The 27,570-nt window shown below is 44.4% G+C and overlaps 2 protein-coding genes across 9 annotated transcripts in view; both read left to right on the top strand.

Annotated features, from left to right (window-relative positions):
• LOC310851730 (phospholipase A2 inhibitor 25 kDa subunit-like) overlaps nucleotides 1-27,570 on the top strand; it is a 1,159,037-nt gene that overhangs the window by 595,931 nt on the left and 535,536 nt on the right. The window lies entirely within an intron of this gene.
• The window catches only part of PHLDB3 (pleckstrin homology like domain family B member 3), a 37,191-nt gene continuing 27,983 nt past the window's right edge, over nucleotides 18,363-27,570 (top strand). For 2 of the 8 annotated variants that reach the window (XM_083753877.1, XM_083753875.1), the window contains exon 1: nucleotides 18,700-18,982. The gene's annotated coding sequence lies outside the window, so the exon portion shown is untranslated. Of the gene's footprint in view, nucleotides 18,568-18,695; nucleotides 18,983-27,570 lie in introns of those variants that run through there. The other 6 variants (XM_083753872.1, XM_083753874.1, XM_083753876.1 and 3 more) reach the window with 6 other exon arrangements.

Below are 27,570 nucleotides of genomic sequence, written 5' to 3'. Positions count from 1 at the left end.
TTCAAGCACATGGCTTCCTTGAAAGATTCCTAGGAATGAAGCTGGTTAAGGCTGCTGGGCATTGTAACTCTGTGAAAGATAAACTGAACGTTTATCCTAATATTTGCAATTTTGCCCATTTGTTCAATCAAGCAATCTCCCCCAATTCATGTTTTCTATTCATTAGCACGTGCATTTTTCTGCACTCTTCCCCCTAATGTATGCATCTTTATACACTGTTCTTGGTTGGAGAACAGCATCACAAAATTCTGAGACCTGCAATTTTCGAAGGACGGGTGTGTTACAGTGAAGAATTAGGCCATCTCACATGAAAATGCAAACCCTATTCCACGCCACTCATCCATACCCCAAACAAAGCTCCATTAAACAGCGTGAGACTTACATCTGAGCAAGGTTTTGCACTGTGCACCCTACGTTAATTGCTCCCTTTGAACAACAGGGCATCCTTTGCAGTGCTTTTTCTGTTCTCTAACTTTATTTCCCTCTCCACTTTACCACTTTGGCCGTGGAGACGAATTTGCCTGCCAGCTTCTCACTCCATAATTCCAGTGGAAACACCCAGTGTTGTCACTCATGGGGCAACTGGGGAGAGTTGTGCTTCTGCATGCCGACGGATGTCCCGATTGTATCTCACAAATGGATTGTTTTGAACATGCAGAGAAGTGTGTCCTGCCAGCACGGCTCCCATTCATTCCCACGGGAGGACGGGCAGAGATGACGGCCGACTCAGATGGCTGTTAAAGGAGGTTTGGACAAATGCATGGAAGATTATGTTTCATTTTACTTTTAACTTGTACACCACCACCTTTCTATATTACTATATGCAAGGCGGTTTTCAAGTCAGAGAAACAACAAAATAGACAGCAAAGGTCACACACCTAATCACAATCTGATCCAATTTTTAAAAAGCCATATTAAAAACATAACTTTAAAATAAACAACTTATATCAATAAAAAGCAATATACAACAATCCATTAGAATGCAATAGTAAACAGTGGCTGTCTTGTCTATGATGGCTATGTTCTGCATCCACAATGGGAGGCAGCTATGCTTCTAAAATACCAGGTAAAGGAGAGGGTTGCAGGCCACTGTGCAGGCCACTGTGGAAATTTATGCTAGTCTAGGTGGGTCATTGGCCTCATCCAGAAGGCTTTTATGTACTTATGCTAAAAACCCAGATTAAGTGCAGGGGGAAGTGATGAAGGAACTGAAGATAAAATCAACAAGGTTTGCATTTGTGATTGGTGGCAATTTGTTTGCCTGAATACTGAAAGGGAGTGGGCTGTTCTCCTTGCCTGGTTTTATATAAATACATATAAATTAGAAGCTGGTGGGAAGCTGTTTCTCTCCCTGCCTTCTTCCCCACCTGCACAACTTTCCCTAGACAGGCCTGAGTTTCCCAGCCATTTCCCAAGGGAAACCAAAAGGCAGCGAAACAAGAGCAAAACCAGGCAAGATCTGGCATGTTTCGATCTGCCATCAACTCAGCGTAGCTGGCTTGAGAAGGACGCGAGTTTTCTGTTATGTTTTGGTTTTTTCCCACAGCCCAGGCGGTAAGATCCTGCAATGCCTTGCGAAATTGTTTCAGGGTCTCATTTCCCCAGGGGCTGGAACAAGAACCTGGGATGAAGGTTCCCACCTTTGATCTGCACCAGTTGGCCTGGGACAGGGATGAGGAACCTGTGCCCACCCCACCCCCAGTTAATGTTGGACTACAACCCCCATCAACCCTGGGACTATGGGCCATTGCCATGCTGTCTGGGGCTGATGGGAGTTGGAGTCCAACGACATCTGGAGCGCCGCCACAGGCTCTCCATTACTGGATTTGTTTGTTGCTGAAGCTGAAGCAATCTGAGTGGTTTAACAGTTCATCTGTCTTCCCAGGGAATTGTGGGAAATGCTGCTGTGTGAGGAGAATATGGGCCTCCTACCAACTCTCAGCATCCTTAACAAAGTACATCCATACCCTCCAACTTCTCCAGTGAAAATAGGGACGTCCTAGTCAACAACAACAACAATTTTACCCTGCCCTAGGTAGTCCCAGCCACCCTGGGTGGCTTCCAACACATATAAAAACATCATTAAACATTTAAAAAGCCTTCCCTACACAGGATAACTCTATACCCTCCCACTTTTGTCCAATGAAAATAGGGACGTCCTAAGGAAAAAAAGGGAAGCGGGTGGCAGTGTGGGTTAAACCACAGAGCCTAGGACTTGCCGATCAGAAGGTCAGCGGTTCGAATCCCCACGACAGGGTGAGCTCCTGTTGCTCGATCCCAGCTCCTGCCAACCTAGCAGTTCGAAAGCACATCAAAGTGCAAGTAGATAAATAGGTACCGCTCCGGGGGGAAGGTAAACACCGTTTCCGTGCACTGCTCTGGTTTGCCAGAAGCGGCTTAGTCATGCTGGCCACATGACCCGGAAGGTGTACGCCGGCTCCCTCAGCCAATAAAGCGAGTTGAGCGCTGCAACCCCAGAGTCGGCCACGACTGGACCTAATGGTCAGGGGTCCCTTTACCTTCACCTTTAAGGAAAAGCAGGACGTTCTTCTGGGATCGAATCAGAAACCGGAATGGCTTCTTCTAAGTCCAGGACTGTCCCTGGAAAATAGAGTCACTTGGAGGGTCTGTACATCAACCCAGGGTTCTTTGGGGGAAGCCATGACTGTTTGAAAAAGCATGCTACTGCTTTAAAGGAATAGTTATGCTGCCTGCAGCTGATGAAGTCCAACAACGTAAGAACATAAGACGGACTTGCTGGATCAGGCCAATGACCCACCTGGGTTCTCACCTTGGCCAACCAGGTGCCTGTGGGAAGCCTGCAGGCTGGACTTGAGAGCAACAGCACTCTGCCCATCAGTGATTCTCTGCAACTGGTATGGCGAGGCATAATACTTCTGACACTGTGGAACATGTTCATCATGGCTAGTTTATAGTCTGGAGTTCCTCTACCCCCAGGTTAGAGAAATCCGCAGTCCTTTTACTGTGATGGCTAGTGTTACGTACTGAATTGAATAGGATCCAAAATGCAGCAGTCTGATTGGTCCTAGAACAATAGGATCCAAAATGCATCAGTCTGATTGGTCCTAGAACAATAGGATTCAGAATGCAGCAGTCTGATTGGTCCTAGAACAATGCAGCAGTATGATTGGTCCTCAGGAGCCACCCAATCCAGCTCCAGGTGGAAGTGAATCCACAACCTGATTGGCCTACAGGAGAATCTCAGAATTAGCCAATTACGTGCAGCCCATTGTGTAAATAATGTATATAAAGCAGATATTGTGGGTGAACTTCCATTCCTCACCACCACTATGAGCTGAATAAAGAGCATGAAATCCACTCTTGACTCTGAGTATATTTCAGCTAGGAATGGAGCTTCCATGTTCAGAGGTAGTATACCATAGAAGACCAGACATTTTCCTCTTTCTCATGCTTTGTGGAGAGAGATAGCAGGAGACAGATGTCACCATCATGCCCTCGGTGAACTTTCTGGGGTGCGGTAAGCATTTGAAAGCATTGCTGGGTATCGTATTGGCAATCGGCTCACAAACATTCAGTCAAAGGGCGGTTCAGGGCTCTGCAGACTGTGAGTCACATTGCCACTGGGATGGTTGAACAGGAGCAGCAGGGTCACGACCCTGATTGCCGTGTCACCTCCAGGACTTCCATGAATTGGGAAAGGGCCGTCGCTCAGCAGAAAGGCATCTGCTTTGCATTCAGAGATCCTGGGCTCAATCCCCGATGGCATCTTGGAAGCAGGACTGGGAGAGAGTCCCAGCCTAGAACCCTGGAGAGTTGCTGCCAGTCAGTGTAGGCATCACTAGATGGACCCAATGGCCTGACTCAGTATAAGACATGCCCAAACTGTGGCCAAAAGACTGGTATTGATGAATTGGAAGAATAAATATTTGATCCCCCTTAATCAATGAACTGACGGCATGACAACACCTGTACCATGTAAATGGATCGCTTATAGACTTATAGACTTTTCTGAAAATTTATTTATTTGGTTTTTCAAATTGAAATTTTACAGAGGTATATCAAACGTAAATCATAAAAACAAGATTCCAAGGAATCTCCTGGACTTCCATCCTCCCCTTTGTGGGTCCTATTATTAAACATTTCCTCCTCCAAATCCTTTGCCTCTTCCATTATGTCCTGAATTCAACCTTAAACTACAAGTGAGATTCCAATCCTACTAACGATTTTAGCCATTTACAATGATATTTAAGATAAGTCATAAATTTTCCTCATTCCTTATTAAAATTTTGGTCTTCCTGATTTCTAACTCTTCCGGTCATTTTAGCCATTTCAGCATAGTCCATTAGTTTCATCTGTCATTCTTCTCTAGTAGGGATTTTATCTCTGGTATATTTGGTAGGGACTTTGCATCTCTGGGTCAGTAACATCCATGCAGCCCGCTTATAGGCTTTTCCGGATAAATATATTGACATTTAGAATGAGTTTATACAGAATATACTAGATTATTAATAATCATATGTGTATTAGGACAGTAATATTATTCATCTATCTATATAATTCTCTATGGAAATGCAACTGATTATAGTTATTGCTTCATATTGTATATTTCTTTTTTTTCACTTTTCTTCTCCCTCTTTTTCTTTTTTTCTTTCGCCACTTTATTTTCTAAAACTGAAACTCTCTTAATAAAATATTGATATTATTAATAAATGCAGCTGCCAATGTTACATGAATCACAGAGTCACGGGCTTGGAGGAGATCTTGTAGACTCTCTGGTCCAATTTCCATGCTCGATGTATGAGATCCTGAGCTAGGGAACCCACAACAGATGGCTGCCCTCCCTGTGTCTGTAGGCTTCCAGCAAGGGAGAGCCCATCAGCCCTGTAGCTAATGAGTCCCATTGTCAAACTGCTCTCACCATCTTCAGATGGAATTATTACATCCTGGGACTTCCCGGGTAAGGAGGGACCACAGGGATGACCCAAGGAAGTGTAGTTTGAGAAACACTGACTGTGATGCACCATGGCTAGGGACAGAGTTAGTTTAGAAGGGCAGGGAATGTCTGGGCTGATCCGCTCTTTGGGGGTCAGCCCAAGCGGCGAATTAAAATTCAAACTTCCTGACAAAATATTCCAAGGAGACAGGAAATGGTGGAGTTGAGATAACCCACAGTGAGGCTTTTGGGTGGGATGGAGAGGAAAAGGAAGCAAGTCTCCGCCTGCATGTACCTGTTGTCATTTTGAGCACTTGTTTTCATCTCCTGGCTGATCCTGTTCGCCCGCACGCTTACTGCAATGCTCTCTGTGTGGGGCTACCTTTGAAAGTGACCCAGAAACTGCAATTAATCCAGAATGTGGCAGCTAGACTGGTGACTGGGAGTGGTCGCCGAGACCATATAACACCGGTCCTGAGAGACCTACATTGGCTCCCGTTACATTTCCAAGCACAATTCAAAGTGTTGGTGCTGACCTTTAAAGCCCTAAACGGGGCTGTATACCTGAAGGAGCGTCTCCACCCCCATCATTCAGCCCAGACATTGAGGTCCAACTCTGAGGTCCTTCGGGCGGTTCCCTCACTGTGAGAATTGAGGTTACAGGGATCTAGGCAGAGGGCCTTATCGACAGTGGTACCCGCCCTGTGGAACACCCTCCCATCAGATGTCAAGGAAACAAACAACTATCTGACTTTTAGAAGACATCTGAAGGCAGCCCTGTTCAGGGAAGTTTTTAATGGCTGATGTTTTTTCATTAGTTCTGTTGGGAGCCACGCAGAGTGGCTGGGGAAACCCAGCCAGATGGGTGCGGTATAAGAAAGAAAGAAATTATTATTATTATTATTACAGTGATACCTCGGGTTAAGTACTTAATTCATTCCGGAGGTCCGTTCTTAACCTGAAACTGTTCTTAACCTGAAGCACTACTTTAGCTAATGGGGCCACCTGCTGCCGCCGTGCCGCCAGAGCATGATTTCTGTTCTCATCCTGAAGCAAAGTTCTTAACCTGAAGCACTATTTCTGGGTTAGCGGAGTCTGTAACCTGAAGCGTATGTAACATGAGGTACCACTGTATTACAGCCAGAAATTTTTGGAGGAGTGGGCAATGAAGAGCTTAAGAAACCACTGAGGGAAGAGTCAGTACAGAAACGCTACAACACACAAGCAGAAAAAGCGTTAAAAAATGCAAACAACCCATCATATTTCTTTTTAATAACTTGGGGCTGCTACTCCTGCTCGATAACTGCATTTACCCTATTGCTGTCTGCCTCACTTACCCCCCTTTACACCCCACCTACCCCTTGCCTTTCTCCCCACAACTTTCCCCAAGCCCCTCCCCTTTCATCTCTAGCCCTGCCCCTTTTAAAGGAGGAGACACTTGACAGAGCGGTTTGCTAAACTGCTGTGTGAAGCGCCTCACCTCCCTCCATTAAACAATTTGCATGGGCTGGCTTGCTGTTTCTCACACCTCTTCCTTCCTAGCTTGATGCCCTAACCTCTACGTTATGCTGGCTAATAGGGTGGGTGTTGGGGGGGCATGTCAATGCTTTTCCAGAGAAGCTTGTTTGCCATGTCCCACCTTGGAACGCTCAGATAAAACTGTAAGGAACCTCTCTAGGGTTCCCCGCAGCACAGTTTGCAAGCACCAACATGCTCCCCAAAACAACACAGGGACCTAGAGCTATTCACGGGTGCTGTGACAGTTCCTGTTTGCCTGACTGCTGGGAGTGCCACCCAGCATTCCATCTCTGCCAGAAGGATTTCTCTGTCTGCAAAGACACCGTGCTTCTCGAGAGGTGCAATGCATTGTTGTGACAGAGGGGAGTGGCTGTTTTTGTTCAGGTATTATTTCTGGGTTGGAGGCAGACAGGGCGGAGTGCTCTCCCTCTGTGTGTGTGTGTTTGTGTGTGTTTGTGTGTGTCCCACAGGGCGATCTATCTGTATCAGCAGAATACCTGCTTTTATTGACATTGGAGCCAAAATGGTGCGAAGACCCTTAGGCCCCAGATCCGTTTTCCTGACCAGACAGTGTTATGGTTTTAGCCGTGGGCCGTGCTGTGAGAACAAAGATAACCGAACATGAAAGGACAACAAACAAGACTCTGATATCATCCCAATGAGTCTGCAAAGAACACAGGAAGCACTAAGTCAGATGACTTGTTCATCTGGTCCAGGACTGCCTAATACACTGATAGGCAGTGACTCTTCAATAGAGGTCTTTCTCATCACCTGCTTGTACCACACGGTTGGGGAACCTGTGACTCTGCAGGTGTCTCTGGACTCCCAATTCCCATCAGCCTCAGCGTGCATGACCAATAGTAAGGGATGGTGAGAGTTGCAGTCCAACAAGATCTAACAGGTAAGAGCTGTTCGGCAATGGAACAGTCTCCCTCGGGAGGTGGTGGACTCTCCTTCCTTGGAGGCTGTTATGTACTAAGCTTGGATCCTAGAACAATAGGCAAGTAGCATCCTAGAATGCAACAACTGATTGGCTTGCAGGAAAAGACGAATCAGGCTCCAGGAGGGAAGCAGAATCAGCCAATCAGACGGGACTCATTATGTAAATAATGTATATAAAAGCCTGAAGTTTGGAGGGCAATTCAATCACTGTTTTACAAGCTGCAATAAAGAGCATGAAATCACTACAGGACTCTGAGTATATTTCAGAGGTTTTTAAGCAGAGGTTGGATGGCCATCTGTCATGGATGCTTTAGCTGAGATTCCTGCATTGCAGGGAGTTGGGCTAGAATCTCGATGACCCTTGGGGTCCCTTCCAATTCTGCAATTCTGATTCTAAGATCTGGAGAGCCACAGTGCCTCTGTTCCCTGTTTTTACTGAATCCATCTAACTGGAGATGCCAGGGATCGAACATGGGACCTTCTGTATGCAAAAACATGCACTCTACCACTAAGCGACCTGCATCACTGTCCACAGATTTGCTCTAAAGGTCCCTACTCCCCAGACAGAGCTACAGTTCGCAGATTTCCTGTAAAGAGGGATGCATTGTTAAAGGACTCTGGGAATTGTAGCTCTGCAAGGGGAATAGGAGCCTTACAGAGCTACAAGAAGTCTCAGCACTCTTAACAAATGACAGCTCCCAGAATTCTTTGAGGTAAACCCATGACTGTTTTAAGTGGAACATAGCGCTTTAAATGCTGGGTGCCAATAAACTCTGCTCCCTGCCCTCTCCCTGAGAATAGAGGTGGGGAACCTGTGACCCTGCAGCTGCTGCTGGACTCCAATTCCCATCAGCCCCCAGGCAGCATGGCCAATGGCCAGGGATGATGGGAGCTGTAGTCCAGCAAATGTATGGAGGACGGCAGATTTCCCATCCCTGCATGTCAATCTTTCCAAGTGCCAAGCCTAAGAACAAATATTATTTCAGCCTATAGAGCTTCTGGCAGAAGAGTTATATAATGAAAGAAAGACAGCTTGAAAATGTACACACACGCAAAACCCACTTCAGGAAACTGACAGACATTTATGGCTCTGAGGTTTATCAACTCGATTTCCCACAGGCTGCAAGACTCAGCCAATAGGCTACCAATTCTGACATCAACAGAATCAAGTGGTTCAGCACTTCCTGGACTGTACTACTTTGCGGGGTGGGGAGTTGCATGTTTGAATACTCCCTCATTTTAAAAATCATTATTCTCACTTTAAACAAAAAAACTTGTCCAGCTGGAAAAACAAAATGTCAAGGAAAAGCCTGACAGCACGCAAGTTTTCTACGTATGTTTTCTGCCCTCCACCCCATGGATGAGCAATTCCAACATGCCACTCCCCCGCCATATGATCTAGTCTGAAGTAGTAGAGTCCAGGCAAGGTTTTCAAACAGTGGAAGGCTGCAATGCTTCTGAATACTAGCTGCCAGGAACCACAGAGGGGGAAGAGTGCTCTTGTGTTCAAGTCCTGTTTACAGGTTTCTCACAGGGAACTGGCTGAATTAGACGGGCCATGTGTGGTTCTGCAATTTGCAAACAAACCAGCTCATTAAATAGACAACATTGCCTAATCACATTGCAGGGAAATCAGGATGAATTTTTAATTTTCTTTTTATTAATGCATTTATATGCCACCTTTCCTCCAAGGAGCTCAAGCTGGTGAACAAAGCTCTCTCCTCCTGCTATGTCCTTGCAACAGCCCAATGAGGAAGGTTAGGCTGAGACACTGTGACTGGCTCAAGGTCACACTCTAACCACTCTAACCACACTGCCATTCCAAAATGTTTGCTTGCTTGTATATTACATTTGCATCCCTGCCTTTCCTCCGTGGAGCTCAAGATGACAGACTTTGTTCTGGTGCTATTTTTCTAGGAAAAGGGATGCCAGAACTCACTATGAACACTTTCTTTGTTCTGTTAGAATGGCAATAGCACCTACCTGAGAGGTGCTGGAACCGAGTTCTGGCGAGTTCTAGCTGAAAAGAAGAAGAAGAAGAGTTTGGATTTGATATCCTGCTTTATCACTACCCAAAGGAGTCTCAAAGCGGCTAACATTCTCCTTTCCCCTCCTCCCCCACAACACTTGCTTTTATCCTCCCCGCAACCCTGTGGAGCAGGTTAAGCCGAGAGGCAAAAGTGCCTGGGCCATGGTCACCCAGTGAGTTTCATGTCTGAGCTGGAATTTGAACCCTGGTCTCCCAGGTCCTAGTCGAAACACTCAGTCTGCTACACTACGCTGGTTATGAGTTGTTGTGTATTTTAAGGACTGTGCTGGCATCACACCAAAGCAGGCTTTCATGAGTGTAAATGATCAGTAAGACATCATGACTGAAAATGTGTCTCTGAGCACAGACAGAGTGCCTTTCCTCTGTGCATCACTGTGCAAAACTGCCAGCAGCAATCTGAAGGGGAGGGACAGGTGAGTAAATGAGAGGGTGTTGCTTTCAAACCACCTTCTGCCCCGGCATAATTGGTATCTGTCTCATTAAGAAATTAACCACCATGGAGCAAAGGGAACGGCAAGACTGAGAGGTACTCCAGAAGTTTTTAACTTACGAAGCTGCTATAGCGTCAGGCAGACTGTTGGTCTCTCTCTCCCTAGCAGACTGCTGGGAAGTCTCCCGGCAGGGATAGCCAACCTGGTGCCCTCCAGACTTTTGTTGGTGGATTACGACTCCCGTCACCCTGATCATTGACCATCCTGGCTGGGGCTGATGGGAGTTGGGAGTCCATCAACGTCCAGAGTGCATTACATCATCTGTCCCTGCAATCTAACCCTCAACTCTATGAAGTAATGATCTTTAAACTGGAAATGCCAGGGATTGAATTTGGGAGACCTGGGCATACAAAAGACTCGCACTGCCACTGAACTACAGTCTCTTCCTGCAAAAACAAAACAAACCCGCTTAACCTGTTGAACGTCTTCCTGCCAAGCAGTTTATTAACGGACAGCTGCTGCTAAATCTTTGTGCTGGAGATCCTGGAGATAAACCTGCGAGGCTTGGACATACCAATGACATGTTCCACCTGCACTACAAGAGAAGCTTCGCCTGCTGAATGTCTGCCTGCCAAACAAGTTATAGAATCATAGAATGTGAGAAGCAGCGCAGAGAGAATCTTCCAGGGTGGGAGGCTGTGGTAAGAGGGGGGAAGTGCCCAGATGTGAGCTGGGATGGCCTGCCTCCCTTTGTGTGGATGAAGAGTACAGATACAATCTTCACAGAGGGTTTTGTATTTTACTTTTCTTCTTATTATTATTTTTCTTTTCCATGCTCTTTCTTTCCAATTCTTACTCTCTGTTTTGCTTTTATTGTATTCTGAAACTTTTAATTAAAAACCGATCATATATATAAAAAGAAAACAACCAAGAAATAAAAGGGTTTTGGCACAGCTGGGAAGATAATGTGATAGGAATTTTATGGTTTTAGATATATGGCGACGTTCATAACCACATGTACATAGATCAGCACAGGAAAGCCAACCTGGAACCATTTTGATTCCTAAACTGAGCAAATGTTTCTCTGCATTGTCAAAATGGAAAAGTCTCCCCATTGTCTCTTTCCTCACAAATCCTGTCTTAAGGACACATTTAAGATACAAGGTGTGAGCCTGTGACCTGGCCCAGGAAATAAGTATTTTACCACTACAAAAGAATGGCCAGGCTCCCCAGGAAATCCAATCAAGTAACCTGCCAGACAGGAGATAAACAAGGACAAGAGAAAAACAACATTTAAATTTCTGTGATGTAGGTGGTATGTATCTGAGGGGTGGTCTTAGGTTACACCCCTTCTGTGATGTATGCATAATGTTTCTGGGGGTGGTCTTGATCTACAGGGTGGCAATTTCAATAGTCTTTATAAGGCCTTGCAGGCCATTGTTCTGGGTCCTCTTCCTCTCCTGCGTGTGAGGGGAGCACCCTGTTGCAACAGATCAATAAAGATCAAGCTTACTAGCTGCTTTGCTTCTCAATATTCTCTGGTTGGCCTCTGTTATTTTCTCCTACCAATAGGGAACCTATGTAAGGACTCTATATGGGCTCTTGGATACCCCATAAGGGAAAAGGGCATATTTTTATTTACAACAGATGGCGACCACGCACGAAGGGACTTTTGGTTACCCGGATTCTGGAAGCGAGGAAAGACTGGTTATCCAGCGCGCACCAGGCAGTTTGCCAGGAGGAATAACCAGTCTTCCATCGATCCCAGGGTCTGGAAATAACTGGAGGTTCAGCGGGGCTAACCAGAGGAAGCAACGCTTGATCAGGCCGGCCTTAAACAACCAGTCAAGAGAACGTGGGATCACCAGGAACAGCGCATGCGGAAGTGAGTATTAAGTAGGAAACACGGGTAGTGGGTTGGGTTCTCTAAACCACAGCAACCAAAATTCTTTAATTTTTCCTTTTTCCTTCAAATCTAAAATTTCTACTTTTTTCCTCATCTAAAAATTGCCTTCTCCTCCTTTCTGTCCCCTTTGATCTCAACACCAGCCCTAGCCCTTCGGAGTATGCCCAGGCAAAAGTTGTGTGTGACTTCTTTCATTTCCCTTCTACAGTCTATATGCTGACCTATTCCTTCGGAGTTTTGCCCAGAAAAAAGGTCGTGCTTTTTCTTCTGTACTGAAAAACTATAACTCCCAGGTGCAGCCGCACCTCTGCCATGGCGATCTTTGTTAGAGATGACCTGTGAGCAGAGAAAGCAAGGGCACCTGATTCCTTTCCTTCTTTGTCATTTCTGAGTCCCAATCTGGCAGTGCGCTACGCAAGCGTCCAGTAGGAAACTCTCAGGTTAGATTGTAAGAGGCAGGAGGTTGCTGTGGGCTCCCTGGCTGAGAAATGACCAAAGGGGGGGGTTTGAGATTGCTGACCGCACTGTTAGCTTAGTAGCCAGGAAAGGCCAACAGCTGTACCAGCCTAGTAAGTCAGGCCAGACGAACGGCGGTGTGTCACAGTACTAATTCTCGGAGTTGTCCAAATTGAGTCTACTGTGGGTTATTTATTGTGTTTCCTGAAAAGTGGGGATAAAACCCCGGCTGCAGTATAAAAGTAAAAGCTAGCGCTATTAAAATTCTTAAAATGGGTGCACCTCAATCAAAAGAAATGAACCTGCAGACTCCTGATGGGAAAGAAGCCCAGTTGGTGCTTATTTCTGGCCTGGACTCTGACAGTCCCCTTCAATTTGTGTTTAAGAAACATTTTTCCTGTGTTTAAATTGTACTTAGGTAACATCCAGCAGCTGCTTATCTTAAATGTGCCATCTAAAATAAAAATGCAAGCTTGCTCCAAAATTTTAAATCGTAAGAAAGCCATGTTGGGCCTTATCAATCTTAAACAAGACAAAAATGAGAATGAAGTGTTTGTTATTTGTTATGTTTTATATATATATATATAAAAATACCGTAAATGTTTGTTATTTGAGAGAGGCTCAAAAGAGTCTTCCTCCTTGTATGTACTTCATTAAGCATATGCCTATGAAAGTATGGTCTTCCTTCTAAGAAAAATATCTGAGTCCAGTTTTAACTTTGATTTGGTTGGACAGAAGAGTTATTGTAAGGCTCCTGATATCAATCTCTATAAGACTTCCTGGCCTCTTTTCTTAAAAAATGCCCCTTTGTTTCATTCTGTCTCTTTCAGGTTTTTTTTTCTTCTTACTTCTGTGCCAGGTAAATTTACTCCCGAGTAAGCTTCCTTTAAAGGAAACTGCAGAAGGGGGGGGCATAGATTAGGTTTACTATTCCTCTGCAAATTCAGGAAAAATTGTTCACTTGTGTATTCCTTTTAAAATCAAATCTATGGCTGTTTTAACTATGCTTTATAAGAGATCCTCTCCCTATCTTAGGAAAAAATGTTCACTTCAATCTTTAAAGATCATTTGTCAAGGAACTTGCACGTCTAAGGAAGTAAACTCAAACTAATCTCAAGATCTGCTAAAAGGGTGCTGTATAAAGTTGGGTACTTTTATTTTCCTCTTCCTTAGTACATGATAGGCGCATGGCTTGTGGTCTCTTCCCCAGTTGTGTCTGTGTACATAAGTATGTGTGTGTTTCTGGTAGTACAAATCTTGCTATGAACCCTGTATTTTAGGGTTGGACTAGATGACCCCAGGTCCCTTTCAACTTTCCCTTTCAACAAATTTGTGGCTGATGTGTTGAAATTTAGCCCAGATTTGCTCTTTGGTTTTTTTAAAAAAAGGTGAGAGGTAAAAGCCGTGATGTTTTAAGGGCGTGGCAGATTGTTCCGCGAATGGCCAGAGGAATATTAGCCCTTTCCTGTACATAAAGGAAGGAGTCCCTTTGTTTGGGCTGCAATTGCTAGCTTTGGTGAATACTTGAATTGCTGAGTTTCTCTTTTTTTGTTTTAAAAATCTAACCCTATTTTTAAAATCTACTCCATACCCTTCCCTTCCCTTATTCAAATGGTAATTTAGCCAAAGGATTCAACATTTTCAATAGTATATAAGGTTTGCTGAGACATGAACTCTGCACATGCACAGAGGCTAGATCAGCTGAGAGAGAGAGAGAGAGAGTGAGAGAGAGAGAGAGAGAGAGAGAGAGAGAGGAAGGAGGGGGGAAAGAAGGGGGGAGAGGAGGTTGCAGAGCTTGTGCTTGCAGGGAGAAACCTATCCAAATTTCCTTATGTAAAACTTGGAACCATTGAGGGAAATCACCCTTAATGTGTCTTTTGCTCCAAGGGCTACTTAATCAAGAGGTTGTCAAGTTTCAAATCTAACATGCCAAATTCTTTTCACAGGTAAATATCAAAGCACTCCCACTGTGAGTTCATCTCTTGAGTAGTTTGCCACCCCAATGGGATTTAAATTTTATAACAGTTTTTTTTGTGTGTGTGTGTATGCCTATGCATTTTAGGAACAGCATTTCCTGACTGACTTCTCACATGAAATAATTTTCCCTTTTAACAGGATATGTGAACCCCATTAACAAAGTGTTTGTCCCTTCTTTTCTCCCACAGCACAAATGATAATGAGGGGATGCAAACAGTGATTTAAATACTCTATAAAAAGTAATTGCATTTGTATTTCTTTTCGTCTTTCTTCCCTTAAAGCCAAACAGTCACTTTCTTTCTGTTCAGCAAAACAAGTCTGAATCCCTGCTATATTAGTTTATTTCCCTCTATCTCTTTGTGGCTTTGACACTTTTTTAGGTTACAAATAATCTGTTTTTCATTTATTAATCAGTTTTTCATTGGGTTGTTAGAATGCCAAAAACAGATTACTTCAGGTTACTTCAGGTTTCTTTAAAAATTGTGTGTCTTAGCATTTATTTATTTTTGGTTCCTCATAGGTCATTTTGTGTGTGTGTGTGTGTGTTTTACTTTGGGGCATGTTCATCACATGTTGAAAGTCAGTTTCATGAAGTTCTTTTATCAGATAGCACATGGTGAATTTTAAGTTATTTTCCCCATTGTTTTCCCATTTTTTCAGTCCAGTAGTAATCTGTGGTTTTGATAATATCTTTGTATTATTTAATAATAATTCTTTTCTAAATCTGATGTCTTTGGGTCAAAATCTGTTTTCATCTGACTGGTAATCTAATTTTTTTGCTTTCTTTTTTATTTTTTAACCTTTGTTGTATTTTTTACAGTTCTCTTTCTATACATGTGGAGTAATTTTTATTTAATAACATGAAAAAAACAACAACAAAAACTAAGTGAAGGAAAACAAACAAACTTAGCAGATAATAACAGTAATTATATGAAAATGTGATAATAATATTAAATTGAGTAAAATGCTTAACATGCTAAGATTTTATTATTTGCAGCTAATAAAGGAGATTTACTTGGGGAGGGGGCTTTTGATCCTTCCTTTTGTCTTTTAAGTCCCCCCAAAACCCTGCCCCCTTACAGGATATCACTTCTACAGATGTGCAATGATGAAAAAGCAGCAACAACCCCTCAACTCAGTTCTTCGCCATCACAAGACCTGCAACAACAGTTTTCAAAATGCCCACAGCTATCTCTTTCAAAGTATATAGACTGACGGAGGAGTGGGGCTGACAAAGGGGGGAGGAGTTGAATTGCAAGGACATCTTCTCACTTTTGAACCCCAAGACTGCTTCAGGATTCAAAAGATACATACATAAAATATCACAATTGACTCAAGATATGCAACTGATATTTAGTTGTTTTGTATTATGTGTTATTACGTAGGAATGTCGAAATGTGTCTGACAGTGTGTTATTTCCACAAAAGGGGGGGGGCTATTTTTGTGTGTAATTGTTTTTATGTTTAATGTCTTATTCCTTACACCCCAAGTTTTTTCATGGAGGATTCTCATATATTACATGCTTTTCGATAGATCAGGCTATATTTAGATTAAGTCAACTGATCACATTTGCTTGTCTGATTTGTTTTTTTTTTTATACACGAAGTTCTCAGAAAGAAATTGTGTTTTTACTCTTTTTTTCCTTTCTTTGCAGTCACTTTCTTAATATTCCAGAAAACTATTTTGAATCCCTTCTATGACTTCTCTGTATCCCTTGCAGATTCAGTACTGTCTTTAAGTAGCAAATTGTTCTGTATTTATTTATTAATCTTGGATTTCCCGTATAGCTGTGAAATTAATCTAACCACAACCAAGTATTATTCTTGGAACCATATTTTATCAGGTAGTTTTGAAGCAACACTCTTTATTATTATTTAGGATGTTTTGATTGGAATGCCAAATGGAAATGGGTGTAGATCATGTCTCAAATTTTATTTATTTGAGGACACGTCCACCATACGTGGAATCAGGTTCCTTCACTTTGTTTATATCTCCAACACATTATTTATTTTATTTTATTTTGCTAACATCTGCATATCATTTTCATATAGTTTTTCCCCCAGATTGCACACAGTGAATCTTAAGGTTTTTTCCCCATAATTGCTCTCATTTTTTTCATCTCAATTGGACAACCAAATTGTGTGCTTACTCTTCTCTACCAAATTTTTATTTTACCAAGGAGAAGCTTCTAAGATACATGAACGTGGATATGCTTTGGTTTAGCAGGAATGATCCCTTATAGAGTTAAATTGACTTATTTGGACAAGTGCCCTTTTTAAGAATGGTTTTCTTTTAACAGTTTGTTTTGATAAGTTGAGAACCATGGGGCAAGATAAATTCAAATTGGACTCAGTTTGAATTGGGCAAGTGTATCCAGGCTGCAATTAGCTTTTTGGTCCTTTAAGTGCAAGTGAGCAACTTCCCATGAGTGCAAGACCAACGCCAATAAAATAAAATCCCATAGAAAGGCCAAGGCAAAGACATCTCTCTCATGATATGTGCAAACCTGTGGCAGCTATGGTGAATGCCAGGCGACATGGTTAAATGAAAGCCCCGAGGGGATTCAACAGACAGGATGTGTTGCTGTAGCACTATGCCGGTGTGAGACCACAGAAGAGCTAGCTTGACACCTGAGAAACACACAAAAATGGTGAAGGACAAAACACCAACTGCATTTTTCAGTCAGTAGTGGACCTTCCTGCTAAATGTAAAGCATAGCCACTATTGAGAAAATGTTTCTCCCAAGAGCTAGAATGCCACAAGTAATTTAGTAACAAAATGCAACATATGTTATTTTTATATGATATATTTATACAAAGGCATCCATTTACAACATACGATGTTATTATTTGTGGGGCAAAAATTTTTAAGAAAAATTCTAGCCCCAAAGGGGGGATAATGTGATAGGAATTTTATGGTTTTAGATATATGGCGACGTTCATAACCACATGTACATAGATCAGCACAGGAAAGCCAACCTGGAACCATTTTGATTCCTAAACTGAGCAAATGTTTCTCTGCATTGTCAAAATGGAAAAGTCTCCCCATTGTCTCTTTCCTCACAAATCCTGTCTTAAGGACACATTTAAGATACAAGGTGTGAGCCTGTGACCTGGCCCAGGAAATAAGTATTTTACCACTACAAAAGAATGGCCAGGCTCCCCAGGAAATCCAATCAAGTAACCTGCCAGACAGGAGATAAACAAGGACAAGAGAAAAACATTTAAATTTCTGTGATGTAGGTGGTATGTATCTGAGGGGTGGTCTTAGGTTACACCCCTTCTGTGATGTATGCATAATGTTTCTGGGGGTGGTCTTGATCTACAGGGTGGCAATTTCAATAGTCTTTATAAGGCCTTGCAGGCCATTGTTCTGGGTCCTCTTCCTCTCCTGCGTGTGAGGGGAGCACCCTGTTGCAACAGATCAATAAAGATCAAGCTTACTAGCTGCTTTGCTTCTCAATATTCTCTGGTTGGCCTCTGTTATTTTCTCCTACCAATAGGGAACCTATGTAAGGACTCTATATGGGCTCTTGGATACCCCATAAGGGAAAAGGGCATATTTTTATTTACAACAGAACAAAAGAATAGTAGATTTTATTAAAATTCTGCTGCTGCTGTTAATAATAATAGTCAGGGGTTGTTGTTGTTTTTAGCAGAACTCAGGGGAACTGAGTTCCCTTACCTTTTAAAATTTAAATAATAATTAACTTTTGTCTCTGGGCTGGAACCCAATGCCTGAACCAAAAATCCACTTATATCTGTAATCAATAAAGTTGTGGCCATTTCTAATCCAGATCATTGTCTGCTTGAGTTTATTAATCACATCTTACACTTAGCTACTAAGGGGTGTATGTGCCCCCGCAACAAACAAACAAACAAACAAACAAGCAAACTAACTAACTAACTAACTAACTTCTGGTGAGTTCCCCCACCATTTTTCCCAGATAAACCCCCCCCCCCCACTGACACTAGTAATAATAAAAGGGGCAGCTGCTCTCAGCTGGGAAAGCTTCAGACTTCTGCACTCGTGGGATTTTCCTGGTTTCACTATCTCAAAGCTGGTTCCCTGCAGACCGGGTGCTTCCCCCCAACCGCCCCGCTTCTTTCGGCCTCTGATGTCACAGCTTTTGTTTTTCCAAAGCAAAAGCCAAAGCCAGCGAGCAGGGTTGTAAAACTTGTTTGAACACCAGGAAGGCAGGAGGAGAACCGCTTGCAGGCTCGACATTGCAAGCGGAAAGTCAGCAGAAGAAGCCGTTCCGGCAGCTCAGCGCACGAGGGGTCTGCGCGCCCGCGCGCGCCTTGAAACCGGAGGGGGTCCTCTCTGTCCAATAGCCCGAGAGCATCGGGGGAAAGCCTCCCCGTCAATCCAGGTGAGTGACAAGCAGCTAGCTGTTAGAGTTAGCAAAGAGCCAGGGTGGTGCAGAAAGGAAGCCAGGAGCTGGGTGACATAGGCAAGGGAACGATCCAGGATGGGGGCGGAGCAAGGGAGGGACACTCAGGGAACCAGGAAGGACATTAGGACAACCTGGGAGAGACACCCATCATCATCTTCGTCACCATCATTTTTCCCTATCTGGAATCACAAGGGACAGCATCTGCTTGGACTGGAGGCGCCCTAAAACTTGGAAGCTTGTTTTTCACTTATCTGTGGTCTCTTTTCCTGGGATTGACTGAAGACCCAGGCGCCGGGGTCACCCCCTGCCCTCCACCCCAAGAAACTGAAGGTTTTGCTTTGGGACAGATCCCCCCTCCCTACACCCCCGGAGTGACAAGGCCGAGAGGAAAGTGAGTGTCAAGAAGTGTTGACCTTGGATTAGTGGGGAAGGTTGTGTGGCTCCCCAAAACCCCCGGGGAGGAATAGGGAGCAATGTGCTTATTGTTGTCGTTTTTCTGGGTTTGTTTTCTCTCCAAATGGGGAGCATTTTTCCTGCTCCCCTGCAGTCAAGTTTTAATTTGGGGAGAGGGGCAGGAAAGGGCAAGCAATAGGGGGCTAGTCCCCCCCCCCAATTTCTGGAATCTTATCAAATGAAGGCTAAAATGACTTTCAGGACAGACTGAAAGAATCTGAAATGGTGGGGAGCTGGTGGAAGCCAACTTTGTTCTTTCTTTTTGAACTGTGACAAAACTTTCCATTGGTGCACGGATTGTTTGTGGGATTTGCAAACACCATGGGGGGGGGGATTCCATATAGGAATTGGGGTGTGTGTGTGCAGAGGTTAAGCGCGTCAGTTCTATGGTACGCAAGAAGGGTCTCAAAATATGGGTTGTGGAAAGGGATTGTTTTTAGAAGTGAGTGGGAGTGCTTTTCCTGGAAACGTTAGGACCTGGTGTGTGTTTGTATCACTTGGGTGGTGCACAGAGGGGTTAATTTTAGAGGGGTTGAAGATCAAGAGCGTGCCAGGTACAGGGAAAAGGTCACCGGTGTTGCGCCATAAGGAAGTGGGGTCGGACGTGAACCAGAATAGGATCTTTCCTGCTTGTCTGGTGCAGTGTACACACTATACCATGAGTAGGCAAACTAAGGCTGGATCCGGCCCAATCGCCTTCTAAATCTGGCCTGCAGATGGTCCGGGAATCAGTGTGTTTTTACATGAGTAGAATGTGTGCTTTTATTTAAAATGCATCTCTGGGTTGTTTGTGAAGCATAGGAATTTGTTCATTTCCCTCCCCCAAAATATAGTCTGGCCCTCCACAAGGTCTGAGGGACAGTGGACCGCCCCCTGCTGAAAAAGTTTGCTGACCCCTGCACTATTCGCTTGACCACTTCCTGCACTTGGCAGAGAGTCCTGGGAGCCGTAGTGTACTCTCCGCAGTGCTATAATTCCCAGCACCTACAACACACTACAGTTTCCAGGATTCTTTAATGGGGTGGGGGGATGTACTTTAAATGCAAAGCAAAAATCAGGTCAGTGCAGCCAAACCCTTATGTTGTACTCCACTGTTAGTTTATGGCAGGCGTGGGCAGCCCATGCCCAAATGTTAATATGGCCCTCGGTCTGATTTTGGAAGCTTATTTGCAAGTGGTCAGCTCAGACCTCTGACAAGTGCAATCTGGCCTTCCCCTGGACATTCACTGGATGCGGAGGGGCGAGAGAGAAGGGGTGGCAAAAGGGGTACCCCTGCCTCCACTGGCTTTGGCCCTGTCCACAGTTGACATGCAGCCCCCTACAAGGGGAATGCACAGCCTCCAACATTTCTCCGATGAAAATAGGGACGTCCTATTCAACAACAACAACAACTTTATTATTTTATACCCTGCTCATCTGACTGGGTTGCCCCAGCCACTCTGGACAGGTTCCAACATATATAAAAACATAACACTGTAAAACATTAAACATCGGAAAACCTCCCTATAGCAGGGCTGCCTTCAGCTGTCTTCTAAAGATTGTATAGTTCGTTATCTCCTGGACTTGGGATGGTCTCATAACTCCATACCCTCCAGGTTTTCTCTGATGAAAACAGGGATATTCTAAGGAAAAGCGGGACATTCCAGAATCAAACAGAAACCAGGATGGCTTCTGTAAATCCGGGACTGTCCCTGGAAAATAGGGGTGCTTGGAGGGTCTAGGAATGCGGCCATTGGCTCTGACCCACCTCTGCTGTCAAAGGCAACATGGCACTGAATGCCAGTTGCTGGAGATGGCATGTGGGAGAAAGCAATGTCCCATTTTCCCCAGGAGTGGGGGGGCCTTGCAATGACGAAAGCACATGGTGCACAGTTAAACATGGAAATCGCTCTGATGGCTTTGAAAGAAGACTAGACGGATTCATGGAGGAGAAGGCTTATCAGTGGCTACTAGCCACAATGACGGTGCAATGCCTCCACAACCGAAGGCAGTCGTGCTTCTGAATTTCTAGCTGCTGGAAACCACAAGAGGGGAGAGATGCTGTTGTGCTCAAGTCCTGCTTGAGGGTTTGCTACAGGCATCTGAGTGGCCACTGTGAGCACAGGAAGCTAGATAGAGGAACCATTGGCCACCCAAGCCAGGGCTATTATGTTCTTAATCAGCTAGGATCTCCCTAGTGGGACCTACAAAAGAACATAAGAAGAGTTTGCAGGATCAAGTCAATGGCCCATTTAGTCCAGCAGCCTATTCTCACAGTGACCAGCTAGATGCCAATGGGAAGACCACAGACAGGTCCCTTTTAGTTCCACAATTCCATGCGTTGCAGGCAAGTTTCTCTCTTACACAGAAGGAAATCCTTTCTGACGCTTGATGTGCCGTGACACACAGATAGATGGATGCACCGCTGGTAAACTGGGAAGTGTTTAAAAAAGGAAAATCCGGACGGCTGTGTTAGTTGATATGCAAATACATGCAGATTTAATGAGTGAGGACCCCATTCAACAAGACGCATGATTAATTGACCAAGCTGTCTTCAGTCGAGCAACAGCCAAAGCAAAAGCAAGCACACATAACACTCGTTCTCTGCGGGTTTGGCAGAATAAACTGGGAGGTTGGATGGTGGGTTTTCCTTCTTCCAAGGGCTAAGGGAGTCCAAGGGGTGCCGTTTAAGACTCCAGGAGAAGGCAATGAGCCAAATTTCCAGCGGGTTTTAAAGGTCCCTTTTGGGTTATGTTTGTTTATTTAGAGCATTATTATTATTATTATTATTATTATTATTATTATTATTATTATATTTTAAACCTGCTCTTCAGTTTTAAAAGCCTTCCAGAATGGGTTGCATGTGACTGCTTAAAATACCATGGTGCCTGCTCACAAGCTTGCCATCTGAAAGATAAGTGACGAAAGGAAAATGGGTTGGAGAGTGAAGCAGTTTTTATTGCAGTTATGACAAAGACTGTGTGTTTGTGTGTGTTTTAAGAGTATTTGTTACGATTTCTTTCTTTTTTTATTTGAACCCTTCTAGATTTTGAGATATTCACCTACAGTAGTGTTTCCCAAATTCGGGTCTCCAGCTGTTTTTGGACTATAACTCCCACCATCCTTAGTTAGCAAGACCAGTGGTCATGGATAATGGGAATTGTAGTCCAAAAACAGCTGGAGACCCGAGTTTGGGAAACACTGACCGAGAGAGTCTGGCTCTGTTGTTGTTGTTGTTTAGTCATTTAGTCATGTCTGACTCTTCGTGACCCCATGGACCAGAGCACGCCAGGCACTCTGTCTTCCACTGCCTCCCGCAGTTTGGTCAAACTCATGCTGGTAGCTTCGAGAACACTGTCCAACCATCTCGTCCTCTGTCATCCCCTTCTCCTTGTGCCCTCCATCTTTCCCAACATCAGGATCTTTTCCAGGGAGTCTTCTCTTCTCATAAGGTGGCCAAAGTACTGGAGCCTCAGCTTCAGGATCTGTCCTTCCAGTGGGCTGATTTCCTTCAGAATGGAGAGGTTTGATCTTCTTGCAGTCCATGGGACTCTCAAGAGTCTCCTCCAGCACCATAATTCAAAATTCAAAAGCCTGGCTCTAGGCTTCTTCTTTGTCAGGCAGAAACCTAGCAGGATAAGCGCCCTGTTTGCTATGGACCCCTTTTCTCTCCTTAAAGAGTCTGCAAGGCAATTACCTTGTGGACTATGAACAAACAAATATTTAAAAACTATTATTACTCCTCTGGGTTTTGAGAGCTTAGCACAAGCTCTTTCGCACCAGAACACTTAGAATTGCTAGATTTCCCATTTAGCCCTGCTCCTGTGCCTTCTTCAGCAGTGTACAGCACAATCCTGACAATATTCCTTATTTATTGATGTGTAATTTTTGCTGTCCTGACAGACGCCTCATTACTTTTATTTTCTCTGCACTGTCCGTACACAAGTCATTTGCTGCTTCAGACAGCCTAGAGGCAGTAAGGCTGCAATTGTTTGTAAACTCAGAAGACCAACTGAATTACTCCCAGGTAACTGGGGTTAGGATTGCAGCCTTAATTTGCAGGCATTAGCAGACGATAATGCTAAATCTTCATTCTGTGAAAGCCTTGCCTACTTTCTGCAATTCAGCCTGCCACTCAAGCCTCAGGAGCAAGATAATCTGGTTTTCCCCCTCCTGTTTAGTTGCCAACCCACCTTATCTGAGGCTGCGCACAATGCTGCACATTTAAAGCACATTCCCCCTCCGCCAAGAAGCCTGGGAACTGTAGCTCCAGCTCAAAGAAGTATAATTCCCAGCACCCTTGACAAACTTCATTTCACAGGTTACTTTGATGGGAAAATGTGCCTTAAATGCAATTTGAACGTATGGCGTGCACATAGTCTGCATTGCCAACTGTTCTTTGTTTTCATTTTGGTGTCTGTGCTTTTGTAAAAGGGTTTACAGTATGTATGATGTTGCTATCTTTCTAAGCTGCCTTGAGGGCCCTTTGTTCGGAAAAGCGAGGTGAAGAAAAGGATAAATCAATATCCCATAAGAATAATTATACTCAAGCCATCAGCACAGATTAAACATTCACCTACAAACACCGCCTCCCCTTGTTTCTTAAGCAGAGGGATTTATACCTTTGCCACGCATACAAACAACATGGGGCCAATTTTAATCCTTCATAACAAAACGCTCTGTCAGCATGTAGATGGAATCAGAGTTGGCCAAAGATGCTTCTGAGCCATAGTCACATGCAAAGGATGCTGTTGCAGCTTTAGAGTTGTGGTATCTTGCCACTGAGGAAAGAGAGGGAGGAGAAAGATGAGCTAAGAAGGAGCATGTGGAGGAACACATGTGAAAAACTGTACAAGTGTGTCTAGTTCAGCTGATATACAAGTTCCTATTCAGCTCAGGACCAGGTTGCTTGAAAGACTGCCTTATACACACTGCAAATTGGAAATTGCAAGGCCGCTCTACAAGTGACTCAGAGCAGGGCTTTTACTATGGCTGCCCCGTTCTGTGGTACAGTGGGACCTTGGTTTTCAAACGTCTTGGCTGTCAAACATTTTAGAAGCCAAACGTCAAAACCTCGAAAGTGAATGCTTCCGTTTTCGAACGTGCCTTGGAAGTTGAACGGCTTCCGAGGCGTGTTTCTCATTTTTTTCCAATTGAATTTGCAGGCAGCCCTTTGATCTTCGGTTTTCAAACGTTTCAGAAGTCTAAAGTTCTTCCGGAATGGATTACGTTCATAAACAATGTTCCCCTGTACAGCGTTCCTGCTGAGATACAACAGGTGGCTGCTATCTGCACTTTCCAGAAACTATTAAAAACAGTTTTGCTAAGAAAGGCTTTCTCAGCTGGATAAATGGGTCTTTACCATGATTGCCCATTTGTTAGGGCTGTAGTCTTGTTTTAAATGTATTTAATAGAATCGTAGAACTGAAGGGGTCCCGAGGGTCATCCAGCCCAACCCTCTACAACGCACGAATCTCAACTAAACCAGTGTTTCTAACTACTTTTAATTGTCTCGTATGTAAATCATATTGAGATGATGGTTTAGAAAACTATAAATAAATTATTATTATTATTATTAATAGCAATAACTATTTATGTATCAAGGTGAACAGATTGTAATCTGTGAACACCACGCGAGGGCTTCTGGCACCCAGGATTGTATCCAATTAAGCACAGCTGCTAAAAAAATTACTGGAGCTAAATTGGCCATGCCCATTGATTCCAATGGGTCTTCTCTGAGTATGACTAATGTTGGACGCAACTCCAAGTTTCTGCCCCATTTTCATGTAGTTTCTGCCGAGTCCAGTCTCCTTCCTCTCTGTTTGATTCCACTTCTTCCTTCTGGAAAAACAGGACTTAATAAGGCGGGCCCCACCTAATTGTGGGTGAGGCACTGAGCAAGATTGCTGACAGAAGAACTTACATAAAACAATTTACCTTTCTTACCATATAAAAGAAGCCGTGGAGGAGGCATGTTTGGGAAGGGTTAGCAACTTGCTACATATGTATGGACTAGTCTGCTAAGACAGTGCCCTCTGCCAGCCCTCACCCACCTGGCTCTGCCTGTCTGCCTCCTCCGCCTTAATCTCAGTGTTGCCCAGCTAAAATCCCTGTGCTATTTTTCTAGAAAAAGAGGTGCCGGAGCTCACCATGAACTTTCCCCTTGTTCTCCTAGAATGGCAGTATGGTGGTACCTCTGGTTGCAGATGGGATCCGTTCCGGAGCTCTGTTCGGATCCCGAGATTTCCGCAACTGGAGGGATCGCTTCTGTGCCTGCGTGCATGACAAAACCCAGAAAAATACTTCTGGGTTTGCCGCGTACATATCCCGAAGGAGACGTAACCAGAGGTGACTGTAAGTAGAGGTACCACTGTAGTGCCCACATGAGAGGTGCCAGATCTGAGATCTAGTGAGCTCCAGATGAAATCCTGTTTTCAGAATATAAAATTAAAATCCACATCACAAACTTTAAGATGCCTGAGCAAAGTTGTGGTGCCCATTTAATATCAACAGCAGGCTTCTTCATTGCATATGTTTAGGCACCGGGCAAAAACGTTTCTCTTCAACCAGGCATTCTTTTTTAATTAGTTTGTGAGAGACGGGGATTACTGGCTTTTTGTTTTATTATGTATTATATATCTTGTGTTCTCATGTTGTATTTCCATGCTGTGAACCACCCTGTGATTTACAATGAATACAAAATAATAGTAATAATAATAATAATAATAATAATAATAATAATAATAATAATACAGACAGCACAATCATGAACTCTGCAGCAGGTTTTTGGGGTGAGGGGGTGGGGTGGAACGGCTGCAGGCCTGGCCCAAAATTATTCCCAATTTCCCACACTCCAGCTCAAATCCCGCTTTCAGGCCCTCTCTGACCAAATGCAAGCAGAAAGACGTGTCATTCCAAAGGCTGGGAAGAGACCTGTAGCTGTTAAGGACCATGGAACTCGTTTGCTGTGTGATCACAGGATATGCAGCCGGCCTTGCAACAAACGTCCTGAAAAATAGGAGAAGTTTCCCTCAGGTAGCGTAGCAAGGGAGCCCCATCCATTAGGACAAAAGGAGCTCTTCCTCATCCATCTCATTCTGCCTCATCCACCTGCCTTCTTATTTACAGCCAGTCCAGGGGGTGGCTCTGGCTGTCAGCTTCTTCCTCTTTAACCTCAGTGTGCTTTTGCAGAACTCAGCAGGCAGGAGAGTTGGGGTCAATCTACAATTAGTTGGCTCTGCTTATTTATTGGTCCTGTCTCCATCTTCTGTTGACCTCCCTGCCTTCCCCACTGCTGGTCTCCAGGAGGACTTAACCCAGGATTTTCTGCATGCAAAGGAGATGTTCTTCTACAGTGCCCTTCATTTGTGAGCTGGAGCGATGAGAAACGAAGTGTCTCTGAAGGCGCGCTCTGGCTGTCGGCAAGCCCTTGTGCTGCCTCAGCAGACCTCCTGGCTGTGTTCAGTTCCTTTTCATTGGCATCTTACCCGCTTCTGTGGAAAAACCTGACCTTGCTGTTATTTTGGTCCGATGTGAAAGCGTCTCTTAGCGAAGAGGGAAACAAGCCGGGAGAGAGAGAACTAGGAGAGATAAGTGGGCTGCTGAAGTGGTGGGTCTCTGCCTCCGCATTCCACAGCTTGGAAGGCTTTCAAAGGGCACCGGACAAATTCATGGAGGAGAAAGCTATTGGATGACTACCAGCCGCAATGGAAATGCTCTCCACCTCCACTGAATGTGGCACTGGGCATTTGAACGCCAATTGCTGGGCGTCACAAGGGAGGAAGATGCAGCTGTGCTGGGGGGTTTCTTGTGGGTTGGCTGTTGTGAGAACAGAATGCTGGACTAGATGGGCCTGTGGCCTGATCCAGCAGCCAGACTCTAGTTCCTTTGCTATTACACAGGAAACTGCTTCAGACTAGGCCAGACAGTCTGGCCCAGTGCTGACTACTCTGACTGCCAGCAGCAGCTCCTGAGAGGTCTGAAGCCGTGACACTTTCCCAGCCACCCTTTTTAATGAAGGCGGGTGCTCATGTGTCACCAAAAAATCGGAAAGGCGTCACCAAAGAAGACGCCGAAAGAGGATGCAGATTTGCATGGAAAGTGTGCGTGCTGATGTTTATGTATGGATGCAAATCTAGAAATATTTAATAGACTCTAACGAAAATAAATAATTGCATTTTCTGCCTCAGGCAATGAAATATCTTAAGCCAGTCCTGTCACTGATGTGGCGTGTAATGTGCTGCCCTGAGTGCGTGAGCACAAGATACCCGTCAAGGATAGGGTTTCCCATGTCTGGGGTGCAAATGTGGCCCTGCAGGACTCTCTCTATGGCCCCCACAATGGCCTCTCTCAATCTAGGCCACACCTCTTTTCCTCAAACCACGTCCCTCAGTGACCCTGCTTCCAGAAAGTGGTGTTGGGGGATGAGTGTTCAGACCCCTGGGCTCTCACTTGTGGGGTGCTTCAGGGTTCCGTCCTCTCCCCCATGTTTTTTAATATCTATATGAAGCCGCTGGGAGAGATCATCGGGGGGTTTGGGCTGGGTGT

Source organism: Podarcis gaigeae, assembly GCF_964106915.1.
Source record: "Podarcis gaigeae genome assembly, chromosome: 8".
NCBI lineage: Eukaryota > Metazoa > Chordata > Lepidosauria > Squamata > Lacertidae > Podarcis > Podarcis gaigeae.
This window is presented reverse-complemented; position numbering and strand designations above follow the sequence as displayed.